This window comes from Apium graveolens, unplaced genomic scaffold, assembly GCF_009905375.1.
Source record: "Apium graveolens cultivar Ventura unplaced genomic scaffold, ASM990537v1 ctg342, whole genome shotgun sequence".
Classification (NCBI taxonomy): domain Eukaryota; kingdom Viridiplantae; phylum Streptophyta; class Magnoliopsida; order Apiales; family Apiaceae; genus Apium; species Apium graveolens.
The window spans coordinates 50,477-77,804 of record NW_027418094.1 but is presented as its reverse complement, the minus strand read 5'-3'; positions in this window follow the sequence as shown (position 1 = coordinate 77,804).

Below are 27,328 nucleotides of genomic sequence, written 5' to 3'. Positions count from 1 at the left end.
CTATTTATGGTCTTCGTCAATCATCTCGTTGTTGGTTTGAGAAGTTTTCTGATGTACTTTATTTTTCTTGGTTTTCATCCTAGTAATCATGATTCTGCTCTTTTTGTACGATCTGTGAGTGCTAATCATATTTTATTGTCTTTATATTTTGATGATATGATTATTACTGATGATGGTTGTGATGGTATTGAGTCATTGAAACATAAGTTGGCTCATTTTTTTGCTATGGAAGATTTGGGTTTGCTCTGTTACTTTTCGGGAATTAAAGTTGCTAGCTCACTAAAGGGATATCTTTTGTGTCAATTTAAGTACATTGCTGATTTTCTTGACCGTGCATGTCTTATGGATAACAAGACTATAGAAACTCCTTTAAAGATGAATGCTAGGTATTCTCCATTTGATGGTCTTCCCTTAGCAGGTCCTGCTTTATATCATATAATTGTTGGTAGTCTTGTTTATCTCACTGTTACTCGTCCGAATATTGCACATGTTGTTCATATACTTAGTCAATTTGTCGCTTTTTCTACTACCGTACATTGAGCTGCAGTTCTTCGTATTCTCAGGTATCTTCATAGGACTCAATTTCAGAGCTTTTTATTTCCTTCTAACTCATCTTTAGAGTTTCGTGCTTATAGTGACACTGATTGGGCTGGTAATCCCGAGGATCGTAAATCCACAACTGGTTTGTGTATTTTTCTTGGTGATTCTCTTATTTCATGGAAGATTAAGAAATAAGATGTTGTTTCGAGATTGTCTTCAGAAGCTGAGTATCGTGCCATGGCTTCCACTACTTGTGAGATCGTTTGGTTACGTCGCTTACTTGTAGATTTGGGTGTTAGCCTTTCTAGTTCCACCCCATTATATTGTGATATAAGAGTTCAATTTATATTACACGTAATTCGGTATTTCATGAGCACACTAAACATATTGAGATTGATTGTCATCTTACTCGCCATCATCTGCTGCAAGAACTATCTTATTGCCTTTTGTTCCTTCTTCGCTTCAGATTGCTGATATTTTTACAAAGGCTCACTCTATTTCGCGATTTTGTTTCTTATCTAACAAATTCTCAATACTCAGTGTTGCAACATCGTGAGTTTGAGGGAAGATGTTAGAATATATATATATATATATATATATTAGGGTATTTTCGGTATTTAGCTTATATTGCTTTTCTATATAAGTTCAGACTTGTATTATAAATTTTGTGTTGATTGTAATAAAGTTTACGTTCGTATTATATCGCTAAAGTTAACAGAAATAACAGTATATGAATTCATTTTAATTAATGGGATAGGTAGAATATGATGGTCAATTGTAAATATTCTATGTGATGTAATTTTTTCTAAGTGAAGTGAGTAATAACGACTAAGAGAAAGTCAAACTCAACGGATGTGAAACTAAATCAACGCTAAGCCTTCAGATAGTCATTGATAATGACTTAACAATGGAACAAAAGACAAGTGACGCAACACATGGATTGAAGGAATCTCAAAAGAAATTGGAAGCCAAGTCAAACATCTTTGACTTGGGAATTCTTGAAGAAGAAAATTTAATCTAATTCCATATAATCAATTTGGATTATATAAAAGAATGTTATCAAGGATAATTTATTCAAATTTAAGGAGTCACATGGGAACAAGAATGTAAAAGCATCTTTACTGGACCCAGATAATTGTTTTATTTTGTGGTCTAGTAAAAATGTAATTTGGTGTATTTATAAATCAAGTGTAGTAGTGTATTAGAGTAAGAAATACAAGTGCATTTTTAGAGTTATCATGGTTTTATTCTTGTAAACATTATACTGAAAACATCAGTTGTGTGTTTTTATGAATATTACAGATTTTTCTTCCATATACATCTCATGTGGGAACTTAAACAACCAAAAATATTTAAAGCTTTATGTTCTTTATTTTTATTATTATTTTCTGTTCTTAGTTATAAAATCATAAAAATAGTTTCAGTAAGTTAGAGATTGTGTTCAACCCCTCCACTACAATCCCAAGATTTCATTATTATGAAATAATAATTGGTATCAAAGCAAGAATCTAACACACAAACTGATTAAAGATCAGAAGCTGAACAATAAACCATGGGAATGAAGGATGTTGGAGTGAAGATTACAATGTTGGAAAAAGATCATTACTTTCATTGGTAAGTAAAAATAAAATTTCACCTATTTTTTCAATATGAAAGCGATGTAAGTTGTATATAAATTGGTTTTCATGTCCCCATGAAGACTGTTGCTGGTGTTGAAGTTGGTGAAAGCATTAGAGCGAATATGATTATTCCCAATGAGGTTAAGGACTATAAATATGAAGATTTTGAAGAGATTCATGAAGATAATAAAGCCATAAACATAATGTTCAATGACATTAATCAAGACATGTTTGAATGTGTAATTAATTGTGATACTGTCAATGAAGTTTGGGATAAAATAAAAATAATGTATGTGTTTTCTGAGCACATTAGATAGAACATTGCCACTAGAAACTATGAATAGAAATATATGCGTTAGTGGGATGTTGGTAATTTTTGCTAAAAGTTTTTTGGCATTGCTAATGCTGGCTGGGCATATAATTCTGACACATTTTTTCCTCAACGGATTATTCTGTTGATAAAAATTTGTTAGTGAATATAATGTGTTATAAATAATATTAACTTTTCAAAGATGTGATAAGTGTTAACAATACGTTAATAACTACAACAAAAATGTTATAATTAACAATTTTCGTTGATAAAATTGAAGTTTCTTCTAAGCATGTGCACCTTACAAAATTGAATATAATAAGATAATCTGTAACTTGGTTAACTCATCATTTTTTTTAAATCACAATAGATCTTTAAATTCAAATTTATTAAAACAATTATATTTATTATTTGTTTTTTTATACTAATGTCTAAAATTTGATTTACACCGATAACACACTATAGTTAATTTTCAATTCTATATAAATGTACGAGATTAGGTTTTCATTAGGTTTTCATTAGTAACATATTAAAATTAATATTTTACAATATAAACTATTATATTTTATTTTGAAACTTTTTTGAAAGACAAAAAAAGAGAAAAAAGTTTGGAATAAAATGCTCCAAAATATCATAATTCATAAAAATAGCCCTTTTATCGCTTAAAAACGCAACTTTAACTTGCGTTTTTTAGAAAATGCATCTATTATATCTTAATGAGCACTAGTGAAGGCTCCTCAAAATTTGTACTAAGAATGGCACTTTTGTAATTATTTTGACCCATATTTTCAAAATTTGACCAGTGGGTCGACCCATATTCCTAAATCAACTAATTCCAATATAAAAATGCAAAGATCCATGGACTATCCATATCTTAAATGGTAATTATAATTATTAAAAAATCACTTTTGAATTTTAAAAAGATTAACACTATTATTAAAATTGATTTGTTTTTATACTCAATCAATTACAGATCCATAGTCTTCAGTTATTCAAATTCAAAATTCATTACTACTTTCCTTGATAATCATTATCTTTTTCTTCTTCATTTTTTACAGCCATATGCTATCGATGAACATCAATTTTGTTCTGCTATTGATGTATGATTATACATGAACATGAATATTTGTATACATCATCATCTGCTATCAATTTTGTGTTACACATTTTTTGTTATCTTTTGTTCAAGGTTTTGTCTGATAATGTTTAACCAAACCTATTTTGTTTGTTTTGCAGTAATGACAGAAGTTGGGCTCATCGCGTATTGACAGACGCGTAATCAAGGGTTTTCTTCTTTGTTTTCTTAAACGGGAGCAAACGATCTACTATCTTCCATGACCTCGGTCCTGGTATGAATCTGCATAATTAAGGGTTTTCTTCTCTGTTTTCTTAAACGTTTGTATTGATAGGACTAATCACATACCAAATAAGCTATGAACGGGAGCAAACGTTCTACTACCTTTGATGACAATGGTCCTGGTACGAGTCTGTATATTCATACTATCCCTTTGTTTTCTTTAAACATTGTTATCGATAGTTTGTAGTCATCGTTTTCACATTTAGTATTCATTTTAGCTGTTAAGCGATGAGGTCGTGGACAGATATGCGATCCGATTCTCCAACCTCTGGATGAGAACTGATCAGATAGCTGAAAAAATATCTCTCAGCCTGTGACGGTGACCCACGCATCTGTCATGTCTGGTGACTACAGTATGTATATTTTTTTCAACAATTGAAAGATCTGTAATGTAGCTTAGAACGATTGTGTTTAATAATGTATAAATTAAATTTATGAGCACAGTTTGTCGAGGTCGTGAATCAGCTTTGGACAGGTTTCTTCGTAATAGGTTGCTCAACATAAATCGTACTAGGCTGGAAAATCCAGGTATTCTGTATCTGCAGCATCTCTTAACATATTACCTAGCATATTACGTATTTTTTTGTTGGATTTTCCATATCCATTTATTATTATGCAGTTCAATCAGCCGTTACAGATAAAGAGAATTTTGCTTCAAATATCCTGGGTATGTTTCTTGATGACATTGTGTTATCATATATATTCTATAAATTATTGATGCAACTAATCTTTGATCTTATATCATTCTTCAATTATCAGGCTCTCAGCAAAGTGATATAAGAACTGATTCTATATTTAGCAGAACCTTTACTATAATGTCATCGAGATCTCACCTTGCCAGTAGCCGTAAGTTATGTAGATTATATGTAGTAAACATTTATTATTTTACATTGATTAAAAATGTTTGTTTCTACTTTGTTTTTTTATCAGGCTTTGGTAAAGCTCAACTGAAGTATAGTCTGAATTGCATTAACAGCCCAATACTATCCTGTATAACTAATCGTGAGTGTTCAGTTGTTAATATTCTGTCAATCCAGATAACTTATATATAAATAAATATTTTACTTAAGTTGTTGTTATTGTTTATGAATTGAAATTTGTAGGATCAACTCCTACCAAAAATATATCATCATATCCCGCGTCAAGCAATAATACACCAACTATGTCATCGAGATCTCACAATGCCAGCACCTGTATGTTAGCTTCAAACTTACTTCATACTTTTTCTCCCCCAATTTAAGATACGTTATTTAACCATGTTTGCATAACACCTTATGCGGCTCTATTCAAATTAGATGTGTGGTCATGATTTATGGGTTTGGTCTTCTAGTTAATTAGATTTTTAATTTATTTTGTTTTGCTTAGGCTTTGGACAAGAAATGTTTTTCGTTTTTGATTCAGAACAATAGTTGTTCCTTTTCATTCAATAATGTTACCTATGGGGTTGCACGTTTGTTTAATGGTTTATATGTTCTTGATATAGATACTCATGTCTATAACATAAATAATGATAATAAACGTATTAAGATGAAAGACTCAAATCAAACATACCTTTGGCATTTTCATTTAGGTCACATAAATGAGAAACGCATTTCCAAATTACATAAAGATGGTTACTTGGATAAGTTTGATTTTGAATCATACGAAGAATGCAAATCTTGTCTCATTGGCAGAATGGCTAAAGCTCCTTTTACCGGACAAGGTGAAAGGGCCACCGAACGATTAGGACTTATACATAGTGATGTATGTGGTCCAATGCGTATGATGGCAAGAGGTGGCTTTTACTACTTCATTACTTTTACCGATGATTTCAGTAGATATGGATATGTGTATCTTTTAAAGAACAAATCCGATTCTTTTGAAAAGTTCAAAGAATACAAGGCTGAAGTGGAAAAGCAAATAGGGGAAAGTATAAAAGTTCTATGATCAGATCGTAGAGGAGAATACTTAAGCCTCAAGTTTAAAGGTTTCTTGAAGGAGTGTGGTATCGTATCACAACTTACTCCTCCCGGAATGCCTCAATGGAATGGAGTTTCTGTAAGGAGAAATCGTACCTTGTTGGACATGGTGTGATCGATGATGAGTCTAGCAGATCTTTCAATAAGTTTCTGGGGTTATGCTCTAGAAACGGCTGCATATACACTAAACCGAGTTCCAACTAAATCAGTTCAAAAGACTCCATATGAGATATGGATTGAGAAACGTCACAACATGTCTTTTATGAAAGTATGGGGATGTGAAGCGTTTGTGAAACGCTTGGTGTCTGATAAGCTGGGACCAAAATCGGATAAATGTTATTTTGTGGGATATCCTGAAGAAACTAAAGGGTATAGTTTCTATAATCCTACCGAGAATAAAGTGTTTGTTGCTCGAACCGCTGTATTTCTTGAAAGAGAGTTACTTCCAAAAAAAATTAGTGGGAGGACTATAGATCTCGATGAAGATCGAGTTGTACAAAATAAATTTAAACCAGAGTTGGAAAATGGGCAGGAAGTATATCAAGATGTTCCTGCTCCGGAAACACGGGTTGTTCGTAGATCTAGTAGGGCTCATCATGAGCCAGAGATATTATGGATTTCTCTTGACTCAAGATGATGGTGTAATGCTAGATAATGATGAGCCTCTTACCTACCAAGATGCTATGAACAGTCCAGACTCCGAAAGATGGCTAGAGGCCATAAAATCTGAAATGGAATCCATGTATCAAAATAAAGTATGGATTTTAGTTGATCCACCTGAAGGGGTAAACCCTATAGGGTGCAAGTGGGTTTTCAAGAAGAAAACTGACATGGATGGTAAAGTACAGACCTATAAAGCGTGACTAGTGGCAAAAGATTTCAAACAAGTTTATGGTATAGACTATGATGAGACCTTTTCACCAGTTGCTATGGTCAAGTCCATCAGGATTTTGATAGCAATAGCTGCTTACTACGACTATGAGATTTAGAAAATGAATGTCATGTTAGGAATATATGTGCATTAGTTTGATGATATGTTTAACAAAACACTTAAGTAGAAATCTAGTGTTTGTAGCCTCAACGGATAAGACCATTTTGGCTATCCGTTGATGGTGTAGCTTTACTTAGAAATAAGTCTAGTGTTGTAGCACATTTCAGTCTTTGAATTTGAGATATAAATTCTTAAATGTTGAGGGAAATTATAAGTCATGTTGACTACTAGAGGATATGCAGATAGGAAGGCCAATTGTAAGTATTTCATGCCTTGTAATTTTGTATAAATGAAATGGTGTCAACGGATAACTTAAAGACCTCAACGGATGAGAAACAAAGCTTCAACGGATGTCTCTAAAGCTTCAACGGATAACATCCTTCAACGGATGAGTGCATCAACGGATAGAGCTTCAACTGCTAACACATCAACGGATAAAGCCATCAACGGATGAAGGCTTCAACGGATGTTCTGTTAAATAGCAGTTGACAAGTGGTAGTTGTACCTACAAACAGAGGCACATGGGTTGACAGAGACAACTGAGATGTGGTAGCCTATTTCAGGAACATCAGAAAAAGCAGCCGTTCTACTCTAGTATAAAGAGGCAATAGTCAACAATGCACTGGAGTAAAATGGAGAAGAAACAAGTGGAGAACTTATTTTATTATTGTACTTTTTATCTTTGTCTTCACTTGTAAACTTGGTGATATATAAACCAAGTAGCAGCTAGTAATTAGAGAGAATTTTTCCAGAGCTGTTTAGAAAAATCTTGAGAGAAAAATTATCTAGTTTGTACTAGGACGCAGCTGTGATCAACTTCTTGAATCACAGATTTTCTGAAATACCATCTCTGGTGGAACAACAATCCACCAGAAAAGTTTTTAAGGTCTGTTGTGTTCTTTACATTAGTGTTTGAATATATATCTGTCAGTATTAGCTTAAAGCAATTCATACACTTGTTTATCTTAAACACATAGCCTTTGAAACTGCTCAAAACTTGAAAAAGTTTTGAGATTTACATTCAACCCCCCTTCTGTAAATCTCATTGTTAGTTCATTAGGAATAACATGTCAAAACCGCTTTCTTAAATGGGAGCCTTGAAGAGGATATATACATGATAAAACCTGAGGGTTTTGTCGATCCCAAGTTTGCTAAGATGGTCTGTAAGTTATTTCGATCTATTTAAGGATTGAAGCAAGTCTCAAGGAGATGGAATCGTCATATTGATGAAACAGTCAAAGAATTTGGCTTTATTCAAAATGAAGATGAACCATATATTTACAAGAAGGTTAGTGGGAGCCATGTGGCATTCCTAGTACTATATGTAGATGACATATTACTAATAGGGAATGACATACCTTCTCTACAGGTTGTTAAGACTTGGTTGGGAAATAGTTTCTCGATGAAGGACTTAGGAGATGCTACCTATATATTAGGGATCAAGATCTATAGAGATAGATCAAGGAAATTAATCGGCCTAAGTCAGAGTACATACATTGACAAAGTATTGCATCATTTCAGGATACAATAGGCAAAAAGGGGATATGTCTCAATGTCTCATGGAATATTGATCTCAAAAGACAACTGCCCTAAATTATTAGATGATAAGGGTCGTATGAGCAAAGTTCCATATGCTTCGGCAATTAGATCTATAATGTATGTGATGATATGTACTCGTCCTGATGATTCGTATGCCTTGAGCATGACGAGCAGATACCAGTCTAATCCTGGTGAGGGTCACTGGACAGCTGTCAAGAATATTCTTAAGTATTTGAAAAGGACTAAACATTCATTCTTGGTGTATGGAGGAGATGAGAAGCTGGTTGTAAAGGGTTACACTGACGCCAGCTTTCAGATAGACAGAGACGATTCAGTATCTCAGTCAGGTTTTGTGTTTTGCCTTAATGGAGGTGCTGTAAGCTGGAAGAGTTCAAAGTAAGAGACAGTAGATGATTCTATAATAGAAGCTAAGTATATTGCTGCCAGTGAAGCAGCCAAGGAGGCTGTTTGGATACGGAAATTCATAACGCGACTTGGTGTGTTTCCATCGATCACAGATCTAATTGATCTTTACTGTGATAATAATGGAGCCATCGCGCAGGCTAAAGAACCAAGGTCCCATTCCCGGGCAAAGCATATACTTAGGAGATATCACCTCCTTCGAGAGATTAATGAAAGAGGAGATATACATATATGTAAAGTGCATACTAATGATAATGTTGCAGACCCGCTGACTAAGGCTTTGTCGCAACAAAAGCACGAAGGTCATACTAGTTCCATGGGTATAAGATATATGGGTGATTGGCTCTAGTGCAAGTTGGAGATTGTTAGTGTTTGTGCCCTAGAGACAACACTATTATGTTTATATTATGAAACATTTGGATTATTAATTATGATTATATGGATTATTCTTTAGTAATTTATTATATCTTTATTTTTTGTGATAATATGTTAGATTAATAAATGTCCTTGGAATATAATATATAAATCTATATCTCTAAGTACGTGACTTAGAAATGAGATTATGAGAATAGTATTGATATTCCTAAAGGTCCCTAGTCAAGTATTATTGTTAAGGGATGATAATAAATACACTGAGACTAATGTGTTTGTTGGCTGATGATCACATCTCATTGATTATAGGTATGGTGATACTAAAGTCAAAACTGTAACACCCCCAGATCCGGGGTCAGGGATCCGGGTCGTCACGGTCTTTCTTTTAATAATAAATAACCTCATGTTGTGACCCCACACTAACACACCATAACCCGTTATAGTCTCAGAGATGAAATTGAAATAAGTACAAGTCTTTGTATCCACAATTTAAAAGTTATTACAACCCAAAATGATTACTTGATAAGTTTACAATTAATTGCCATTATCTGCCACAAGTTATAATTATACATAATTGATTCCCAAAAGTAGAAGGTCTAATCTACAGATAGATCTACCTCTGCAGCTATAGCAGCTATGATCTCAACGGGAAGGCGCGGGGCGCTTCCCACGCTCTTGCGCTGGGTCTGCTTGAGTCTGGCCATCTTTCCTAACTGTTGTTGTGTGATGAAGAAATAAAGCAAGAGTGAGCATTACAGCTCACAAGATAATATATAGTGTAAACAATAACGCAAGTATCTAAATGGATAACTTACTAAAATCCTTTATCAAGTGTAAGATAATTACTTACTAGATATAAGCAAAAACAAGGGATGAAGTTACCAAATACTTCACTATATGTAATAACCCCAATTTTTGGAAATTTTTGAAACCCTTATGAATAGTGATTTTGCAGATTATGCTGAATGAGAAAACTTTTCATGCCACACTATGTAGGGGTTCTGTTATGGATATTCTGAGATTTTATTAGTACTCTTTACGGTATATAAGTGTATGTAAAGATCGTCAGAATCCAATTTCGAACACTTTGATTTTTCCCGGAAATCCACTAGATACGGAAAGAATTGAGTATAAGGTAACAGGATAAAAAGGATTTAAATTAAAGGATTATAAGAGAGGATCATAAAAGGATTATAATGTATTGAGAAAGGTTAAGGAAACCCAAGTAATAAGATCCCGGGTATGATCCCTCAAACGATAAACGAAAACGAAAGTTAAGCGAACCGTATAACAGATCAGCGGTCATTAGGAAAACAATTAGGAGGTTAATCAAGGAGGTTAGGGATGATGAGGTCATCCAACCAATGAGAAGAGGGCAAGTAAGAGATGATGACACAATAAGGTGATGCAAGCATGACATAGGGAAGGAGGAGGTGTGGTTGGTTTATAACCACACAAATATAAGGTTATTAAGGTAATTAACCAAAAACAAAACAAAAAACAACCAAGCTAAGCCAAACAAATCAAAAAAACACAAAATCATTTCATTCTCATCATCTTGCTCTCGGCTTTTCTTCTTTTTCAAAGGAAGAAAAATCAAAAATCAAGTTCCAAGCATTGTTAAATCACAAGGTAATTATCTAAGGTTCCTTGTACATAGATATGGATATCCTATAAGTTTAAACTTCTAATTCCTTCACAATATCTTCTAAAAAATTAAGGAAGAAGATGGTGAATAGTAACCTTCAAGAAATAACTTTGGTTTTCTTAATTTTTATGAAAGTTCAAGGTAGCTTAAGCATGGATCAAGGCTTCCATGGGCATTCCAAGGATCTTTCATTGATTAAGAAGCTTCAAGAAGGTATAAACTCCAAACCCTAGCTTTAGTTTTGAGTATTTTGGAATGGTTATGAGTAATATAGTATATGTGAAGCATGAAGCTTGTTTGTTTAGAGTTTGGGTTGGAGTGGTAGTGGTATGAATGTTGAATCTTGTTGATTTGTTAAAGGAATTAAGTATAGTTTAAGTTCATGATGAGAATAACATAAATTGGAAGAACTTGAGGTGTTGGGACTGTTGTAGTGTGTTTTGGATGAATGTTGATTGTATGAATGAATTGGGATTGATTGGTGGTTGAATTGGAATGGTATAAAATTGGGAAATCGCGTAAACATAGCCGTCGTAATGTCCGATTTACTTTAGGCTGCTTTTGTTCATAACATTAGGAACCGAGAACTCCTTGCTAGGTTTTGACCATTTCCATGTTTAGATAGTTCATGTTACGAGCTTCGTTTCGATATATGGTTCATTTGATTCCGATGTACGGTTTAGGAGAAACGGCCGTTTTAAGTAACGACATTTCGCGAACGAATCATTACCCCTCGCCTTACTTCGAAACATAGGTTAAAGACCTTAAAGGACTAATTGAAGTATGAAACAATTATGTTAAGTGTGTTAGGCAGTTGGTAAGACACTCGCAAAAGAATCGCCTTAAAACCCTTAATGGTTAATTTATTAAAAATGGTGGAGCCGAGAGTACTCGAGCGACTTAAGTGAATCGTTAAGCGCGAAAGCGAACGTTAGGACTCTAAATGGTTAAAGTCTAGTTTCTTAAGCGACCGGGGTTTAATTCTGACTTATGTTGTTGTTCATAGGTTATCGGACCCACTCTAAGCTTAAGTCTATCCGGGAGCACTCAGGCAAGTTTTCTACCCGTATAACTGTTGTTGTGATGTATATGCGTATATGCATAATCTTGCGATAAATGCATATTTGTTATTAGCAAATTCTTGCGATATATTGGAGCATGCTGATATGGTATATATGCATGTCTGTTTCGTAATCTTGATATATATATGTTGATTCAATTGCTTATAAGTTGCATAATACCTATGCTAGAGATAAGCAGTAGTTGCGTATAGCCTTAGTATAGGGACCCAAAGGTGAACATTTTCTAAAACCGGGAGTCGATGTTTCCGAGTATATTATATATATATATATATATATATATATTTAAATATATATATATATATATTGATATAGTTTTCAAAACTATTAATCGAATAAGGTTTATTCGATAACTTTTATTTTATTTAATGAATATTATTACGAATATTCATTCGAGGGCTTATGACTCCTGTTATTTTATTTAATGAATATTATTACGAATATTCATTCGAGGGCTTATGACTCCTTTTATTTTATTTAATGAATATTATTACGAATATTCATTCGAGGGCTTATGACTCCTTTTATTTTATTTAATGAATATTATTACGAATATTCATTCGAGGGCTTATGACTCCTTTTATTTTATTTATTGAATATTATTTGAATATTCATTCGAGGGCTTATGACTCAGTTTATATTGTTTAATGAATATTATTTGAATATTCATTTGAGGATCTATGACTCCGATTATTTGCTGAGATATATTCTTTATTTTATTAAAGAATAAGGTGTCGATAATCAAACTTATCTTGATTATTCAAAGAAAGATAGTACTTTCGTATAAGTATATCTTTGGTTATTTAATACTCATTTCAAGTATAAGTTTTACAACTTCTACCTCAATTATTTGTATAAAGATTATTCTTTATGGGAATATTATTTAAATAATAATATTCAGATATTTTCTAATATATTGGGACTGATTTACTTTATTAAATCAGCATTACTCCAAACACTCTTTAAAGTGTTTTCGAGTCTTTAAAATGATTTTTAAAAGTTAGAGCGGATCCCAAAACTCATTTTTATATATTTAAGATCTTCCTTTTAAAGGGGATTTAAATACTCGCTCAAACCCAGAGGGATCCGGCTCTGTGGTGTATTTTATATTCGCAACGAGGTTGCTGTTTTGATAAATGAATTGATTACTTACCCAAGGTTCGGGAAGTAAGTCCATCTATTGAGTCGGCATAAGCAACATGGGCTCAGTGGGCGTCCATGAAAGTGTAAGTGGCTCAGTGGGAGTCCATCAAATGCGTAAGTGGCTGAGTGGCAGTCCAGCATAAGTAACTATTGCGGCCAGGGTGATGACCAGTGGGGAATTCGTCCATCTACTAGTAGAAAAGGTTACTTATTGGTATATTTTCCTGATCAGCAAGATATCAGGTTTATGTCAAGGTTTTCTCCTTTCCAAATTCATTGGATATTGCAACTCTGTTTATAATTTTCATAACAGAGGTTTTCAAGGAGTGTATGAAATGTATATATATATATAGGTGTATATATATATCGGGACTTAATGAAGTATCTCGTAACTTCATTATTTATAATGATGTTCAAAGATTGAATCTATTCAAATCTTGTCTTGTAGTCTCATCTATGTGATGAACTTTTGAAACTAATTATAACTTGAACGGTGGTAGTTCAAGTAGTATTTGGAAAAGATATAAGTATATTGGAGTATCTGGTAACTTCATCTTTTAAACTTATATCTAGTAAATGATTATCTTATGCATATCAAAGACTTTCAGAAAAAGTTGAGACAAGGTTAGATATATGAGATCACCTTGCAACGATATTTTTATACAGTTATAAACTGGAACTTTGTGTATATTATACATGGAAGAGGACTTCCAAGATTTTGAAAAGTATATATGTATATATACTGAATATTTTGCGACTTCATCGCATTAAGATATCAAACTTGGTTCATTTCTTTTGACCAAGACTTTCATGAGTACTATGAGAAGGCTCGCATATTGTAAATCATTATACATATTATTTTGGTGGGCTTGCTGCTCACCCTTGCTTTCTTCTTTCATCACACAACATCAGATAGACAAGATGAACAGGACCAGGCTTCCAATTCGCAAGCGGTTAGAAAATGTTTCGCAGTTTTCTGGAAGCGTTGATGCCGCCGTAGCTGAGGTAGGAGCTACCAATAGGCTAGGTTTTCAACTATTGATGAACCAGACTTATGTATAATATGAATTGTAATAATGGCAAGGAATATGTAAATTTATTCAGAACCTTTTTAAGGTGTACCGGTTTATAATTGTGGAATATAAGGACTTGTGTTATTTTTGAGTGTTCATCTCTGAGACTATAACTTGTGGTGTGTGTGTTTATTGTGGGGTCACAGTACAGAGTAGTTGATTATTTATTAAGATTGGGTGTTATTAAGGGAAATGGAACTCGTGACAACCCGGATCCCCAACCCCGGATTTGGGGGTGTTACAGAAGTGGTATCAGAGCTAAGCGTTATAAACCTCAGAGATGATGTGACGTTAAGATAATAAGTTCACTAAGATAATAAGAACTCTTGCCAAGTTCCTAGTTGGGCTACCTAACGTAGTACTGACAGTTAAAACCCTTATGGGAACCCTTATAAATATCGTGATAGAAGCGTAGTTCGTTATCGTTTATGGTAGCGGGACTCCGAACCCTGAGGTTGAGGAGCAACAACGCGATGATGTTTTATTACTTATTGGAGATCAGATTATGGATCCGATAGAGCGTCCTAACATGGGATCGGATGATGTTCATGTTGAGGATGTTGTCCTAGAAGGGATAGTTGCTGAGGAGGATCTCATGGAGGATCCTGACAAGAATGAATAAAGGACCACTGATGAATTGATGACCATGGTTAGGTCGACTACCAGAGGTAGAATTGGTCGGTCACTATTGGAGGTTCGTTCAAGTTTGTAAAGATAGTAGCCCCCTTTAACGCGGCTTACTCGTAAGACTGAGAAGTTTGAATGGACAGAGAAATACGAGAACAACTTTCAAGAACTGAAGCAAAGATTGGTGACGACCCCTATGATGGTGTTGCCGGATGGAAAAGGAGATTTTGTGATGTGTAGTGACGCTTCGCATAAGGAATTAGGGTGCTTCTTATACAGCACAACAAGGTAATCGCGTACGCATCAAGACAATTAAGGGAATATAAAATTCGATATCCCCACCCATGAGCTTGAGCTCGTGGCAATAGTTTTGTCCTAAATATTGGAGGCACTACTTGTATGGAGAGAAGTACGAGATTTACACAAGCCATAAGTGCTCTAGTGCATTTTCACGCAGAAAGAGCTCAACATGCGCCAAATGAGGTGGTTAGAGCTAATCAAGGATTACGATTATGAGATTCTTTATCATTCGGGAAAAGCCAATGTGGTGGCTGATGCCCTTAGTAAAAAGGAGAGACTCAAGATGATAATGTCTTTGAGAGAGTTTATAAGAGATTTTGAGAAAATGGAAATAGAAGTGAAGGTAACCGGAGCCGGTACCGAAAAGCTGTTTGAGATTGCAAGACAGACCGAATTATTGGAAAAGAACATATTGTGCCAGAAAAAGTGATGAATGAAGGCAGAGAGCCAACAAATAGATATGAGATTAATACCGAGAAAGATGATAAGGGAATAATGAGGTATTCCTATAGAATTTGGGTTCCAAATGTTTAAGAGCTTAAAGATGAGATCCTAGATGAAAGTCATAGTTCAAGGAATAAGATTTAGGGCAAACCCTGAATGTGATAGTCAGGGAGGACGCCATCAAGATAGAAGGAACCCATAACATAATGAAGTGGAAAATGAGGATTTTAACGTATAAGATAACCCCAAGTATGGGAGAAGGATGAAACATTTCATACTGAGAAAATAGAAGTCGAGCAAGATAAGGAGACCCGAGACGGTACTCTTATATGGAAATTCATGGACCTGTCTAAACAGAACTTATACTTTTATCCCCAACCACCACCTTGAGGAAACAATGCGGTGAGAAATTCTTTCAGGGCCTTTAAGTCACTAAGCCCTTAGAGTTCCAAGGAACAAGCTGAACCAGTCGAGGCAAGAACCTCGCTAAAGGAAATATAGGAATCATTTGAGATTCTAAATGATGGACGAATCACAAAAGACTATTTTGTCACTTACCCTCCTAAGAGAGAGGCCACCCGCTGGTGAAAGTCCAAGAAAGGCACGGAGCCAGAGGTTAGAATAAACTGATTAAAGTTCAGTCAATTGTTTTCGGGAAAGTAATTCCCAAGGCTATGGAGATAGTGTAAAAGCTTTAGAGTCAGAACAAAGGCGGACGAGTATGATGAAATATGAAGCTAAGTTGTAAAAGTTGTCAAGATTCGTTCTGATGACAAGAATCCCAGAATGATGTGATGCTTGAAGTCAATGATTAGTGGGTTCATGAAATAATGATAAGAGAAAGGAAAATAAAAAGAAACTGAAGTGGAAAGGAATATAAAGGCAATAGAGTTTGAGGAATGATAAGGGAGTTGGGTATGAGGAAACCCTAAAGACTCGTAGCAATAGAAATAGAAAAGTATGTAATCGTCAGGATGAGGGTGATTCACCATGAGTTAAAGTTGATGATTGAAGGAATAAGAGATACATATATTTTATCCCCTGTAAGTTGGGAGGATTCGAGGAAACCTTGAAATAGTTCGAAGGATAAATAATGAGACGCGGATAGACTGAGGAGACAAGGAAGTAAGAAATTAGGAAAATTGGATGAAGGAAGTGACCTTCAAGAATGTGAAGTGTAAGACCGGTGGCTTGATACCCAGAAAGGGAGACGCCAGGTATGAAAGATATCCCAACATTGAGGTGACTGTTGAGGTAAACAACAAAAGTAAATAAGGAATTATTAAGAAGAGGTTCACGTTGAACACGACCAATATCTTCCAGAACATCCTTGTTATCATTATCAAATTAGGCAAGACAAGCGGATAACCGTTGTTATCTTTTGGAGGCCATATTGATTGACCTCATTTGGAATACAGATGTTATTATAAAATTAGGCATATACTATCGAGGTAGGAATGATCGAATAAGACACCCTCATCAGGGATATATGACTTGATTTATCCATGGAAGGATGCATGTACTTTTTCTAAAGGTGGAATTAAGGATAGAACATCGGTAACTTAAAATGAATCCTCGGGGAATGCATAAAGGTTGGAATTTCACCCTTAATAGGGATAGTGTGAGTTTTGACAGTATGAATTGGAAAGGATTAAGGTAATAACAACCTTTAAGAATCAGTGGAGAAATTTTTCAGAAGTATATAGACAATGATTCTGGTATTAATAAATGGTATCTTGATATGCCCTGTATCTAGGGAATACAGGAGGAACGATTCGAGGATAACCTTAGAGGTTTTACAAGGAGAAAGGTAATATTCAAAATTCTCAAGAATAAAAATGTTGATAAAGGAAATATGACGTAATTATAATGATGCCAAGTGGGGCACGTGTTAAACCACGAGAAAGTATGGATCGAACCAGTAAAGGTCGAATTTGTTCCAGGAAATTAAGACCTAAGATTACAGATGTTCTAAGTATGATTGAGAGTCAGTCGTGACAGTGATTAACCTCTAAAGACTGAGGCAATAACTTATGGAAAAATGGTGATTTTTTTTTACTCATCAGATTTTAAGGAAAACATCTTCACATAAGCTGTGATTGAAATGAGGTAGAAAATTTATTTGGAGGTGGTTAAAATGACATTGACTGTAAGGAAATTTTACTATCAGGAAGGGCCAAAGAGGTGGTCGACACTTTAAAGGTAAGAGGATAATTATAGGCACTTGTGCCAAAGGAATACAGTGATGATGGTTAAAGCTGAAGGTTGTATTATGGTTTGGAAGATTGACATTCCTTCTTATGACTGTGCAATACCCAACCGTAATAGTAGTTGGTAAAGGTTTAATTCGTGTAATCGCCATGAGCGGGCTATCTATCTTAGAAGGTACTATCTTGAGAATGAGCCTGGACCATGTTTCAAAAGGACTAAACGAACCTTTGAGTTAAGTCTTCTATCGAAGGCATATGATTAAGAATGGTATTAACCTGCTATCGTTGCTTTGATTGAAACTCTTCTGCAATTTTATCTGCTTCATGTCATGTATGTATGGCAGGATCAGGAGTGTTCTTCATGAATCATGAATGGTGATTATGTTACCTCCTTAGAAGGATTTGATACGACATGTATGGACTCCGTATGGTTAGATATTAAGATTTCATGGAAAATGAATGACTACAGTAGGTCAACGATGCACCCTAGTAGTGCAGGAATGATTCTGCGGGTAATGAGCCAATTAATTACAACCGTGAGAGTTGTATTGGAATGGATGTTGAGATTGAGTACCACTAATCGGGTCATGGTAGTGTATAAGTTATCATTGATAGACTAATTAAGTAGAGTATCTACCTATTGAATATTTATTCCCTCTTATGAAAAGAGAGTCGTATTACTATATGAGGAAGGTTGCGGTGCAAGCATAGAATTCTAGTAACGATGAAGTCTAGAATGAGATCCCAGATTCGATTTTTGATATCGAGGGAGTTTCAAAGGTGATTGTGTATAAGCTCGAGGAAGAGCATGGGTCCATAGAATGATGGACGGAATAGCAAAAATATTTAGGCATGTGAAATACGATGCTATAATACTTGATGTTGATATAAATACATATATGTTTTGTTCTCCTATGACAAACCTCTATAGTTCAGAGGTAGGTTCCAAGCCAGATATTTGGTGGCAGTATATTTTTTTTATATATACAATTCTCTTTAATTCGTTCTTTTCTCTTCTTTTCATTTCATATAAGCTGAGAAGAACAACCCTTCCAGAAGGGGAGGTATTGCCGAATGACTATCTATCTGTGTGATAGAAGCCGAGTAGGATACCATATATTGTTTAATTGCTTGTCAAGTACTAAAGGTTGGCCACCTTCTGTACTAACGATGCAATATAACAAGTGTTCATGATCATAGTGATCTTTCAACAAATTCCTTTACTTCTATATGATGGATCAAGCTTTCGAAGATGGAGGCAGCTAGAAAGGAAGTGGTACCAAGTATGGTGGTATTCCGATTCTAACGCGTTAGTGATACTAAGGTTGACGTGGTTATTAAAAGGTTATAGAAAGCTAACGAGCAAAAGTATAACCAGTATAATATTAGGAACGGAAGGTAGTAGCGATTACGAACTGGAAAAGAGTGGGTATTGAGAAGCAAAACCTATAGCGCAAAAAGCTATAATAAGAGTCTGTGCAATAGACTTGGAAGAATTTGGAATGATCACTTAACACGGATTGAGTTTTCTTACGACAATAGATCATATGTCAGTATTGAGATATCGCCTTATGAGATCCTTGAGGGAAGACAATGTCGATCTCCCTTATGTTAGGATGAAGTTGTAGAGCGCAAGATGCTCGAACCCGCAGTAGTCCAAAGGACCAGGGATATAATAGATCTAATCAGAGGACGGCTGGTAGTAACCCAAGATGGACATAAGAGGTATGCTGATTAGACTCGAAAGGACAAAGAGTATGTAATAGGGGACCTAGTGATGTTATAGGTATCCCTTGGAAAGGATTGATGAGGGTTGGAAAGAAAGGAAAGTTTAAGTCCACGAATTGTTGGACCCTTGGATATACTAAAACATATTGGGAAGTTAGCATACGAGCTAGCCCTACCCCCGAACCTGTAACAAGTTCATAACGTGTTCCACGTATCAATATTAAGGAAGTGTAATTCGGATGTCAGATAAATAGGGGCATATGAGCGCATAGACATGCAACCCGACGTAACCTATATGGAGCAACCAGGAAGGGTTATAGATTGAAAAGGGACAAGTGCTTAGGAGAAGGGTTATCAAACTAGTCAGAGTTTGATGGTAGAACCACAATGTGGGAAAATTACTTGAGAGTTAGAAAGTGCAATGCTAAGAGAGTATCCCTATTCATTTTCTATCTGATTCCGGGACGGAATCCTTTTAAGGAGGGGAGACTGTAATAACCCCAATTTTTGGAAATTTTTGAAATCCTTATGAATAGTGATTTTGCAGATTATGCTGAATGAGAAAACTTTTCATGCCACACTATGTAGGGGTTCTGTTATGGATATTGTGAGATTTTATTAGTACTCTATATGGTATATAAGTGTATGTAAAGATCGTCAGAATCCAATTCCGAACACTTTGATTTTTCCCGGAAATCCACTAGATACGGAAAGAATTGAGTATAAGGTAACAGGATAAAAAGGATTATAAGAGAGGATCATAAAAGGATTATAATGTATTGAGAAAGGTTAAGGAAACCCAAGTAATAAGATCCCGGGTATGATCCCTCAAACGATAAACAAAAACGAAAGTTAAGCGAACCGTATAACAGATCAGCGGTCATTAGGCAAACAATTAGGAGGTTAATCAAGGAGGATAGGGATGATGAGGTCATCCAACCAATGAGAAGAGGGCAAGTAAGAGATGATGACACAATAAGGTGATGCAAGCATGACATAGGGAAGGAGGAGGTGTGGTTGGTTTATAACCACACAAATATAAGGTTATTAAGGTAATTAACCAAAAACAAAACAAAAAACAACCAAGCTAAGCCAAACAAATCAAAAAAACACAAAATCATTTCATTCTCATCATCTTGCTCTCGGCTTTTCTTCTTTTTCAAAGGAAGAAAAATCAAAAATCAAGTTCCAAGCATTGTTAAATCACAAGGTAATTATCTAAGGTTCCTTGTACATAGATATGGATATCCTATAAGTTTAAACTTCTAATTCCTTCACAATCTCTTCCAATAAATTAAGGAAGAAGATGGTGAATAGTAACCTTCAAGAAATAACTTTGGTTTTCTTGATTTTTATGAAAGTTCAAGGTAGCTTAAGCATAGATCAAGGCTTCCATGGGCATTCCAAGGATCTTTCATTGATTAAGAAGCTTCAAGAAGGTATAAACTCCAAACCCTATCTTTAGTTTTGAGTATTTAGGAATGGTTATGAGTAATATAGTACATGTGAAGCATGAAGCTTGTTTGTTTAGAGTTTGGGTTGGAGTGGTAGTGGTATGAATGTTGAATCTTGTTGATTTGTTAAAGGAATTAAGTATAGTTTAAGTTCATGATGAGAATAACATAAATTGGAAGAACTTGAGGTGTTGGGACTGTTGTAGTGTGTTTTGGATGAATGTTGATTGTATGAATGAATTGGGATTGATTGGTGGTTGAATTGGAATGGTATAAAATTGGGAAATCGCGTAAACATAGCCGTCGTAATGTCCGATTTACTTTAGACTGCTTTTGTTCATAACATTAGGACCCGAGAACTCCCTGTTAGGTTTTTACCATTGCCATGTTTAGATAGTTCATGTTACGAGCTTCATTTCGATATGTGGTTCGTTTGATTCCGATGTACGGTTTAGGAGAAACGGCCATTTTAAGTAACGATGTTTCGCGAACGAATCATTACCCCTCGCCTTACTTCGAAACATAGGTTAAAGACCTTAAAGGACTAATTGAAGTATGAAACAATTATGTTAAGTGTGTTAGGCAGTTGGTAAGACACTCGCAAAAGAATCGCCTTAAAACCCTTAATGGTTAATTTATTAAAAATGGTGGAGCCGAGAGTACTCGAGCGACTTAAGTGAATCGTTAAGCGCGAAAACGAACGTTAGGACTCTAAATGGTTAAAGTCTAGTTTCTTAAGCGACCGGGGTTTAATTCCGACTTATGTTGTTGTTCATAGGTTATCAGACCCACTCTAAGCTTAAGTCTATCCGGGAGCACTCAGGCAAGTTTTCTACCCGTATAATTGTTGTTGTGATGTATATGCGTATATGCATGATCTTGCGATAAATGCATATTTGTTATTAGCAAATTCTTGCGATATATTGGAGCATGCTGATATGGTATATATGCATGTCTGTTTCGTAATCTTGATATATATTTGTTGATTCAATTGCTTATAAGTTGCATAATACCTATGCTAGAGATAAGCAGTAGTTGTGTATAGCCTTAGTATAGGGGACCCAAAGGTGAACATTTTCTAAAACCGGGAGTCGATGTTCCCGAGTATATTATATATATATATTTATTTATTTAAATATATATATATATATTGATATAGTTTTCAAAACTATTAATCGAATAAGGTTTATTCGATAACTTTTATTTTATTTAATGAATATTATTACGAATATTCATTCGAGGGCTTATGACTCCTGTTATTTTATTTAATGAATATTATTACGAATATTCATTCGAGGGCTTATGACTCCTGTTATTTTATTTAATGAATATTATTACGAATATTCATTCGAGGGCTTATGACTCCTTTTATTTTATTTAATGAATATTATTACGAATATTCATTAGAGGGCTTATGACTCCTTTTATTTTATTTAATGAATATTATTACGAATATTCATTCGAGGGCTTATGACTCCTTTTTTTTTATTTATTGAATATTATTTGAATATTCATTCGAGGGCTTATGACTCAGTTTATATTGTTTAATGAATATTATTTGAATATTCATTTGAGGATCTATGATTCCGATTATTTGCTGAGATATATTCTTTATTTTATTAAAGAATAAGGTGTCGATAATCAAACTTATCTTGATTATTCAAAGAAAGATAGTACTTTCGTATAATTATATCTTTGGTTATTTAATACTCATTTCAAGTATAAGTTTTACAACTTCTACCTCAATTATTTGTATAAAGATTATTCTTTATGGGAATATTATTTAAATAATAATATTCAGATATTTTCTAATATATTGGGACTGATTTACTTTATTAAATCAGCATTACTCCAAACACTCTTTAAAGTGCTTTCGAGTCTTTAAAATGATTTTTAAAAGTTAGAGCGGATCCCAAAACTCATTTTTATATATTTAAGATCTTTCTTTTAAAGGGGATTTAAATACTCGCTCAAAACCAGAGGGATCCGGCTCTGTGGTGTATTTTATATTCGCAACGAGGTTGCTGTTTTGATAAATGAATTGATTACTTACCCAAGGTTCGGGAAGTAAGTCCATCTATTGAGTCGGCATAAGCAACATGGGCTCAGTGGGCGTCCATGAAAGTGTAAGTGGCTCAGTGGGAGTCCATCAAATGCATAAGTGGCTGAGTGGCAGTCCAGCATAAGGTCCTATTGCGGCCAGGGTGATGACCAGTGGGGAATTCGTCCATCTACTAGTAGAAAAGGTTACTTATTGGTATCTTTGCCTGATCAGCAAGATATCAGGTTTATGCCAAGGTTTTCTCCTTTCCAAATTCATTGGATATTGCAACTCTGTTTATAATTTTCATAACAGAGGTTTTCAAGGAGTGTATGAAATGTATATATATATAGGTGTATATATATATCGGGACTTAATGAAGTATCTCATAACTTCATTATTTATAATGATGTTCAAAGATTGAATCTATTCAAATCTTGTCTTGTAGTCTCATCTATGTGATGAACTTTTGAAACTAATTATAACTTGAACGGTGGTAGTTCAAGTAGTATTTGGAAAAGATATAAGTATATTGGAGTATCTGGTAACTTCATCTTTTAAACTTATATCTAATAAATGATTATCTTATGCATATCAAAGACTTTCAGAAAAACGTTGAGACAAGGTTAGATATATGAGATCACCTTGCAACGATATTTTTATACAGTTATAAACTGGAACTTTGTGTATATTATACATGGAAGAGGACTTCCAAGATTTTGAAAAGTGTATATGTATATATACTGAATATTTTGCGACTTCATCGCATTAAGATATCAAACTTGGTTAATTTCTTTTGACCAAGACTTTCATGAGTACCATGAGAAGGCTCGCATATTGTAAATCATTATACATATTATTTTGGTGGGCTTGCTGCTGACCCTTGCTTTCTTCTTTCATCACACAACATCAGATAGACAAGATGAACAGGACCAAGCTTCTAATTCGCAAGCGGTTAGAAAATGTTGCGCAGTTTTCTGGAAGCGTTGATGCCACCGTAGCTGAGGTAGGAGCTACCAATAGGCTAGATTTTCAACTATTGATGAACCAGACTTATGTATAATATGAATTGTAATAATGGCAAGGAATATGTAAATTTATTCAGAACCTTTTTAAGGTGTAACGGTTTATAATTGTGGAATATAAGGACTTGTGTTATTTTTGAGTGTTCATCTCTGAGACTATAACTTGTGGTGTGTGTGTTTATTATGGGGTCACAGTACAGAGTAGTTGATTATTTATTAAGATTGGGTGTTATTAAGGGAAATGGAACTCGTGACAACCCGGATCCCCGACCCCGGATTTGGGGGTATTACACTATACTTATATCATTTATAAAGCTACTTGAACTACCACTGTTCAAAGTATAATGAGCTTTCAACAGTTCATCACATAGATGAGACTACAAGACAAGATTTGAATAGATTAAATCTTTGAAGTATTATTGAATGAAATGAAGTTATGATATACTTCATTAAGTCCCGATATATATATCCACATATATATCTCTTTATACATTTCTTGAAAACCTCTGTCATGTAAAGTATGAACAGAGTTTGTAACATCCAATGAATTTTTGGAAAGGAAAAGAATTGTGGCATAAACCCGGTATCTTGTTGATCAGGCAAAGATACCAATAAGTAACCTTTTCTACTAGTAGATGGACAAATTCCCCACTGGTCATCACCCTGGTCGCAATAGGACCTTATGTTGGACTGCCACTCAGCCACTTACGCATTTGATGGACTTCCACTGAGCCACTTACACTTTCGTGGATGCCCACTGAGCCCATGTTGCTTATGCCGACTCGATAGATGGACTTACTTCCCGAACGTTGGGTAAGTAATCAATTCATTTACCAAAACAACAACCTTGTTACGAATATAAAATACACCACAGAGCTGGATCCCTCCGGTTTTGAGCGAGTATTTAAATCCCCTTTAAAAAGAAGATCTTAAATATATAAAAAAATGAGTTTTGGGATTCGCTCTAACTTTTAAAAATCATTTTAAAGACTCGAAAACACTTTAAAGAGTGTTTGGAGTAATGTTGATTTAATAAAGTAAATCAGTCTCAATATATTAGAAAATATCTGAATATTATTATTTAAATAATATTCCCATAAAGAATAATCTTTATAAAAATAATTGAAGTAGAAGTTGTAAAACTTATACTTGAAATGAATAGTAAATAACCAAAGATATACTTATACGAAAGTAATATCTTTATTTGAATAATCAAAAGTAAGTTTGATTATCGACACATTATTCTTTAATAAAATAAAGAATATTATTCAGTAAATAATTGGAGTCATAGGTCCTCAAATGAATATTCAAATAATATTCATTAAATAATATAAACTGAGTCATAAGTCCTCGAATGAATATTCAAGTAATATTCATTAAATAATATAAACCGAGTCATAAGTCCTTGAATGAATATTCAAGTAATATTCATTAAATAATATAAACTGAGTCATAAGTCCTCGAATGAATATTCAAGTAATATTCATTAAATAATATAAACTGAGTCATAAGTCCTAGAATGAATATTCAAGTAATATTCATTAAATAATATAAACTTATCGAATAAACCTTATTCGATTAATAGTTTTGAAAACTATATCAATATATATATAAATATATATATATATATATATATATCATATATTCGGGAACATCTACTCCCGGTTTTAGAAAAGGGTTCACCTTTGGGTCCCCTATCCTCAGGGTATAAGCAACTACTGCTTATCTCTAGCATAGGTATTATGCAACTATAAGCATTTGAACCAACAGATATATATCAAGATTACGAAACAGACATGCATATATACCATATCACATGCTCCAATATATCACAAGAATTTGCTAATAACAATTATGCATCTATCACAAGATAATGCATATACACATATACATCACAACAACAGTTATACGGGTAGAAAACTTGCCTGAGCGACTGAGGGTTACAAATGGCTTGGGACGAGTCTGGTAACCTATAAACAACATATAAGTTGGAATTAAACCAAAGTCACTTATAAATCTATACTTTAACCAATTTAGACTCTATCGCTCGCTTTGCGCTTACTAATTCTCTTAAGTCGCTCGAGTACCCTCGGCTCCACCATTTTTAATAAATTAACCATTACGAGTTTTAAGCCGATTCTTTCGCGAGTGTCTTACCAACTGCCTATTACACTTTACATAAATGTTTCATACTCCAATTAGTCCTTTAAGGTCTTTAACCTATGTTTCAAAGTAAGGCGAGGGGTAATGGTTCCTTCGCGAAACGCCGTTACTTAAAACGGTCGTTTCTCCTAAACCGTACATCGGAATCAAACGAACCACATATCAAAACAAAGCTCGTAACATGAACTATCTAATTATGGAAATGGTCAAAACCTAGCAGTAAGTTCACGGGTCCTAATGTTAAGAGCAAAAATAGTCTAAAGTAAGTCGGACATTACGACGGCTATATTTACGCGATTACCAATTTTATTCTACTCCAAACCAACCCACAATCAACCCACAATCACAACCCAATCAAAACTCCATCCATACTTCACCATAACAGCCCCAACAACTCAACATTATCAATTTATACTATTCTCAAACATGAATTTAAACTATACTTAAGTTCATTAATCAATACTCCAAGAATTACAACTCCAAAACATTACAACACCAACTATCCTCTACATTCATAACAAACAAGCCTCTCATGAACTATAACAACATAACTAAACCTAATACTCAAGTAAAGTTAGGGTTTGGAGGGGTTATACCTTCCTTGGAGAGTGGAGAATCAAGTAACTAACTTGGAATCACCCTTAAAAGTCCTTATCCAAGCTTAATCTAAATAAAAACTCAAGAACAAAAATTTTAGTTCTTGAAAAACACTATTCACCATCTTCTTCCATGATTTTTAGGAAGAGATTTTGAATGATTTAGGAGCTCAAACTTATAGGATAGCTATATCTATGCATAAGGAGTCTTGGATAATTACCTTGCTAATTAACAAAGCTTGGAACTAAGATTTTGAATTTCTTGCTTTGAAGAAGAAGAAAAAAGCCGAGAGCTTTTTGGAGGAAGTAATGAAATAATTTTGTGTTTTGGTGAAATGATTTGTTGGTTGGTTGATTTTGATTTGTTTTGTTTTGTTTTCTTACCTTTTACCATGGTAACTTTTGTGTGGTTCTAAATCAACCAACAACACACTTGCTTTGGTCATGCTTATGTCACCATGTGATGTCACCCTCCCACCTTTGTCCTCTTCTCATTGGTTTGATGACATCATCCCCACTAATCTCTTTGATTAGCTTCTAATTACTTGGCTAATGACCACTGATCTGTTATACGGTTCGCTTAACTTTCGTTTTCGTTTATCGTTTGAGGGATCATACCCGGGATCTTATTACTTGGGTTCCCTTAACCTTTCTCAATACATTATATTCCTTTTATGATCCTCTCTTA